This window comes from Gadus morhua, chromosome 14 (genome assembly GCF_902167405.1).
Source record: "Gadus morhua chromosome 14, gadMor3.0, whole genome shotgun sequence".
Lineage (NCBI taxonomy): Eukaryota > Metazoa > Chordata > Actinopteri > Gadiformes > Gadidae > Gadus > Gadus morhua.
In genome coordinates this window covers 1576090-1583216 of record NC_044061.1, presented here as the reverse complement: position 1 = coordinate 1583216, position 7127 = coordinate 1576090, and positions in this window count along the sequence as shown.

The window sequence follows — 7127 nt, the reverse complement described above, 5'->3', positions numbered from 1 at the left end:
TCTCCTCACAGACTGGAGGTTCTCCTCACTCCTCACAGACTGGAGGTTCTCCTCACTGCTCACAGACTGGAGGTTCTCCTCACAGACTGCAGGTTCTCCTCACAGACTGCAGGTTCTCCTGACTCCCCACAGACTGGAGGTTCTCCTCACTCCTCACAGACTGGAGGTTCTCCTCACTGCTCCTCACAGACTGGAGGTTCTCCTCTCTCCCCACAGACTGGAGGTTCTCCTCACTCCTCACAGACTGGAGGTTCTCCTCACTCCTCACAGACTGGAGGTTCTCCTCACTGCTCCTCACAGACTGGAGGTTCTCCTCACTCCTCACAGACTGGAGGTTCTCCTCACAGACTGGAGGTTCTCCTCACAGACTGGAGGTTCTCCTCACTGCTGACAGACTGGAGGTTCTTCTGACTCCTCACAGACTGGAGGTTCTCCTCACTGAGCCCCTCAGGAGGCACTGTGGAGGTTCTCTGGAGCTCCTCTTGATGGAGAGGCTTTATGGCAGAACCACGGTGGTTTGTGGTTGCACGGATTCTGAATATAGAGCACATTATTAACGGGACATGCATTGTCATATTAATCCTTTGTTCTATATTCATAATACAGAACTCAGCGTTAATATGACATGCATTGTATGTGTCCATGACCGATATATGCTCAGTATTTGGTTTACCGAGATGTCCTGAGTCCTGATAATAGGACAGGGCCCTGCCACTCTGGCTACATTGGATTGTATATTTAGTGCATCATTCATTCTGTTTTTTTGTATAGTAAAATGGCCTATTTAACAGAGAAGGGCAGCTCTGTCTGCCATGTGCTGCTGCCACAGGGCTGGGGAGCGTACCGCCTCAACAAGACGCACTTGGCGCACAATAGAGATGGCAACTGCTGACTTCCAGATTCCAATTCAAACTCACTATGGGACCAGGGAACGACTACGGAAGAAAACGCATGGACAGACCCAGCCATTACCTTACCCCATCATTCTGTGTTGCAGACAGTCTGTTTGTCTGAGTGACGGAGTGCGTGCGTGTGCGTGTGTGTGTGTGTGTGTGTGTATGTGTGTGTGTGTGAGCAAAAGAGAGAATATGTGTGTGTGTGTGTGTCTGCGCGTGTGTGTGTGTCAGAGACAGAGTGTGTGTGAGTGTGTGTCAGAGACAGAGAGAATATGTGTGTGTGTGTGTGTATGTCAGAGACAGAGTGTGTGTCAGAGACAGAGAGAGTGTGTGTGTGTGTGTGTGTGTCAGAGACAGAGTGTGTGTCAGAGACAGAGAGAGTGTGTGTGTGGAGTGTGTGTGCGTGTCAGAGAGAGAGTGTGTGTATGTTTCTGTTGTTGGCGAGGCAGAAGGAAAACAGAAGGATGCCATTACCTCGATATAATGAGAAGGGACAGTTCTGTCTGTCCCTCATTTCTGTGTGTGTGTGTGTGTGTGTGTGTGTGTGTGTGTGTGTGTGTGTGTGTGTGTGTGTGTGTGTGTGTGTGAGAGGAGAGGAGGAGGGTGATGAAAGGCCCGGCGTAGACGCACTAAACCGATCTGACTCCTAAAGCAGGAGAAAATGAGACGAGGGAAAGCAAATGAAAGAGTTTGATCATGTGTGTGTGCGTGTGTGTGCGTGTGTGCGTGTGTGCAATCAGTTCCAGATGACTGAGCAAGAACGGTAAACCTTTCCTTCAACCCCGTCTCATAACCCACCCCCCCCCCCCCCCCCCCCCCCCCCCCCCCCCCCCCCGCCTGTCCATTGACTCCATTTGTTCTCCCTCGCCCCCCCCCCCTGCCTCTCTCTCTTTCCTATCTCAATCCTGGAGTGTTTACATCCGTCTCCTCCTCCCTCCTCCGTACCAATCCATCCCTCTGCTCAATATCCTCTTTGCCTCTCGGTTCCAATCTGTGTTAACTCTCTCTCTCTCTCTCTCTCTCTCCCTCCCTCTCTCTCTCTCTCTCTCTCTCTCTCTCTCTCTCTCTCAGGTACATTTCACAGCAGGTCTGGGATCAGTGAATTGGTGCAGAAGAGACCCAGACGGCATGTCGCCCCTTCTATCCTCAGCTAGAAGATATACACACACACACAGGCTCGCGCGCGCGCGCGCGCACACACACACACACACACACACACACACACACACACACACACACACACACACACACACACACACACACACACACACACACGTGTGTGTTTGTTTGTGTGCAACAGTATGAATGATTGAGTCTGTCTTGTCTTGTCTGGTGGTGTGGAGGAGCAAGGTCAATAACACACACACACACACACACACACACACACACACACACACACACACGTATGTGGTACGTGTTTGTGTGTGAATGTGTGTGTGTGTGTGTGTGTGTGTGTGTGTGTGTGTGTGTGTGTGTGTGTGTGTGTGTGTGTGTGTGTGTGTGTGTGTGCATGTCTGTGTGTGTGTAAATCTATCTGAATAATTGAAAAAGAAAAGTTTGCATTGCCATGCAGCATACCAAGGTATTTGTTGGGAGCAGTTGTCCGTATTGACTCTACTTCAGGCCCTGTTGGTTCTTTATGTCCTGGTTGACTCAAGGTTTAGAGTCAGCCTACAGTCCTCACAGAATGCTATCCTGTGCACGATGTAGAACCCACATTATTCTCCTTTTCAAACATTCACACGTTCATTCTATAGATACACAGAGGGCCGCGCCCCCAGGGAGGAGATCTGGAGTCACAGCTCAGAGAAGGTGCAACTCCCCGGTGATCCTGAGGGCTGCCTGCTCCCTCTGACGTGAGACCACCGCTCACGCAGCTGGGAGAGAGGGCCGGGCGGAGGAGGGAACACTCAGAGGGAAGGGACCCGCGACCTACCAGAGGACCCGCAGCTGGGAGAGAGGGCCGGGCGGAGGAGGGAACACTCAGAGGGAAGGGACCCGCGACCTACCAGAGGACCCGCAGCTGGGAGAGAGGGCCGGGCGGAGGAGGGAACGCTCAGAGGGAAGGGACCCGCGACCTACCAGAGGTCGAGCCGATGCGTGAGGACGAGACGCTGTAGCCCGTAGGCTGGGAGGAGGTGGAGCTAAAGGATTCAGAGCGAGGGAAACAGGCTGGTGGCTGACGCCTCATGGAGACACACACAGGCACGTCAACACACACACACACACACACACACACACACGCCCGCAAGGACGCACGCACGCACGCACACACGCACGCACGCACCCACACACCCACACACACACATACATACATACATACACGCAAACACACACATACATACATACACGTACATGCACACACACACGCGCACACTTGCACGCACAGATACACATACGCACGCCACTCCCACACACACACATACACGTAGAGGCACACACACCCACACATATACTAATTCATGCATACCATCTCCAGCAAGATGTGATGGATCAAGTCATTTGCATTCTGTGTAGTTGCTATGGCAATTAATATCCCATTGCTATGGCAACAAAAACATTCTAATTTGTGTTTTTTCATCCTTTGTTATTAACATACAATGTCTAAATGACAAGTTGCGTTTTACACTTATGTTCTGCATGCTCAGTGTGCCTTGGTGTGTGTGTGTGTGTGTGTGTGTGTGTGTGTGCGTGTGTGCGCGTGTGTGTGTGTGTGTGTGTGTGTGTGTGTGTGTGTGTGTGTGTGTAGGTGTGTGTAGGTGTGTGCTTGTGTGTGTGAGTGTGTGTTTTGGAAAGAAAGGTGTATCTTTTTTTTCTAATGACCAATTACCTCCCTGACGCTCACTACAGCTTCATAAAGGAATGGCCAATTAAAAAATTGATTAAAAGAGATTCCCTTCAGAGGAAGGGGAGCAAAGAAAAAAGGAAGGAACAACTAAATCTGCATCGTAGCAATGCCCAAAGACACACACACACACACACACACACACACACACACACACACACACACACACACACACGCACACACACACACGCACATTTCTGACACGGTTCAGTCTACCCTGGGCAGTATTACTGCAAATAATCATACTTAAAATCAATATCATTTTTAAAATAGGATCAAAGTCCCTCTCACATATCTAATAGCCTCCTGCCTCCCTGCATGCACATATAATATCTATATCTATATATATATATATATATCTATATCATATATCTATATATGATGACACGATATATGATTGATAGCTATATGATAGATAGTTACGATCTAGATCAGGGGTCCCCAAACTACAGCCCCCGGCCACATCCGGCCCCCCTAAACAACTGGAGCGGCCCGCTTAACGATCCAAACAACCCCTCTAATCATGGCCTATTTATGAATAAAAAAGATATTTTTTAATTCATTTATTTTCTTTCTCTTTTTTTACGAGGGAAGTAAAAATTTGAATCTTACATACAAGTCAAATATTTTTTTTCATATATTGGAGATGTCAAAAAGAGCTCGGCAACGTGACGTCACCAAGTTCGCGCCGCAGTGTTGGCCGATCAAGCTGCAAGTGCGCGCGGGCGATCAGAACGTAAGAAAGTAAGACAACAATATGTCGAAACTGTTGGGGAAACGGAAAATAAATTCAGAGTGCAGGGTTTTTAAACAGCAGTGGACAGATGACTATTTTTCTGTCCAGTGCAAGGAACAGGCAGTTGGCCTAATCTGCAAAGAGATGGTTGCCGTGTTCAAAGAATTGAACATCCGCCGACACGATGAAACCCGCCATGGAGGGCAGTATGCTAGCTTGCTGGGCCAAGCGAGGAGAGACAAGGTGGCTAGGCTAAAAAGTGGATTTGCTGCCCAGCAGAGTACAATGCTACGCCAAACACAGATGAACCCGTCATCCGTTCGGGCCAGCTTCAAGGTAGCTCAACTGATTGCAAGCTGTGGAAAGTCGTTCAGTGATGGGGAGTTTGTTAAAAAGTGTTTGAACGCTGTCGCAGAGGAGTTGTGTCCGGAAAGATGCCCTGAGTCTGTCCGCATCTACAGTTACCAGGCGAATTGAAGAAATGGGGCATAATGTACAAATCCAGCTGAAAGAAAAGCTAAAGACTTTGAGTGTTTTATATTGGCAAAGGATGAGATCAATGATGGCCCCCCTTTACAGAAAGGAAAGTTGATGTGGCCCCCACCGAAAAAAGTTTGGGGACCACTGATCTAGATCTTTATGACATTATCCGATAACCTGATTGCTGCCTTTATGTTGCACAGGTCCCTCCTACTGTCCGTTGACAGGCCACTGCTCTGGTGCCCCGACGGAACACCTCTCTGTCACATGTGCTCATCGCTCTGTGTCCTGAACAGGAGATCAACAGCCTGTTCTAACGACTCACAGAGAAGTCCCCGTATCTGTACACTGAAGATAGATATAGAGAGATAGAGAGAGATATAGATCTGCTCTCTGTCGCAACATGCATCCCTAATGCATAATGAATATATATGAGCGATATTCAGACATCAACCTGCAGCTACCTCCACACTCCCCTCATCAAGCCTCACCCACTCATTCTCCCCCCTCTCCCTTCTATTTACTGCAATTTGGTGCATTTCTCTCTCTCCCCCTCTCTCTCTCTCTCTCTCTCTCTCTCTCTCTCTCTCTCTCTCTCTCTCTCTCTCTCTCTCTCTCTCTCTCTCTCTCTCTCTCTCTCTCTCTCTCTCTCTCTCTCTCTCTCTCTCTCTCTCTCTCTGACATTGATAAATGCTGCACTGGGTGGAGGATAATCCATCTTGCAGGACTCAGGACCTGACCATGCTTTCTGCGGCAAGTCTCTCCTCTCCTCTCCTCTCCTCTCTCCTCCCCTCACCTCCCTCTCCTCTCTCTCCTCCCCACTCCTCTCCTCTCCACTCTCTCATTCCACCATTTTTCCTTGCGGCTTCGCTCCGTCCAGAGGTAAGTGGAGCTCAGCAAGGAGCAACGGAACAAACACACACACACACACACGCACACACGCGCATACACACACACACCCACACACTCTCTCTTCCCTCAGGTCACAAACAAACACACATACACATTGCATGCTTGTGCCACACACACTTAAAACCCTCTTCTCCTCCAACACTCTAACCTCTTAGTCTCTCTCACACCCACCCACACACACACACGCACAACCACACACACACAACCACACACACACACACACATTGCACAGTGCATACTGATACAGAGAACCAGACGTGACCGGACATTAACACACGTGTGTGTTGGGTCCTGTGTACTGCTGGGCGTTTCCCCTCAGAGGCATCCCACTAAACGAGGGGGGGGTCAGAAACAGCCCCGTCCTGTAACCCTTCAGCCTGTAGAGTTGTTCTATTACACTACAGGATCTAGAGCTAAAGCACAGGGTACTAACCCCATGCTTACATTAATGCATAGTTCAGAATATTAATACGTACACATTTTCATTCCATTCCCACACATTACACACACTGTACACACACACACGCACACTGGCATGCACCTACACATGCACACACTCACAGACACACACACACACACACACACACACACAAAACACACAGCCATAGAAGGCAATAAGGGCGCCGAACAAAGTAAATTAGAAACAGGGCTTAACCCTCTGCCCTCTTCCTCCTCCTCCTCCTCCTCCTCCTCCTCCTCCTCCTCCTCCTCCTCCTCCTCCTCCCCCTCTCCCTCCTCCTCCCCCCCTCCTACCCTGCTCTCCGTTCACCTACTGCCTTTTACAAAACACTCTGACATGATAGGCCGACACACACACAAACACATACACACACACTCACACACACACAAAGGCACACACACACTGCCCTTTCCTTGCATAGCTTTGGCATCAGTCACACTTCTAAACCAGATAGTGAAGCTAACAAAGCATTCACCCACTACCACACACACACAAATACACACACACACGCACACCAACACTCACACACACACACACACACAGACTCACACAGACTCACACTGTGGATAGTATGTAAAACAGGAGGGCTATTACTGTGTTGTAACCCGGTTGCCCCCCTAGCAACGTCTCTCCACCTGACCCTAAAAGGTGTGCATCACTTCCAGTATACACACCGACACACTGACACAAAGGCACTGTGGGGGAGATACAGTGACCTGTACACCACCCCACACACACACACACACACACACACACACACACACACACACACACACACACACACACACACACACAAGA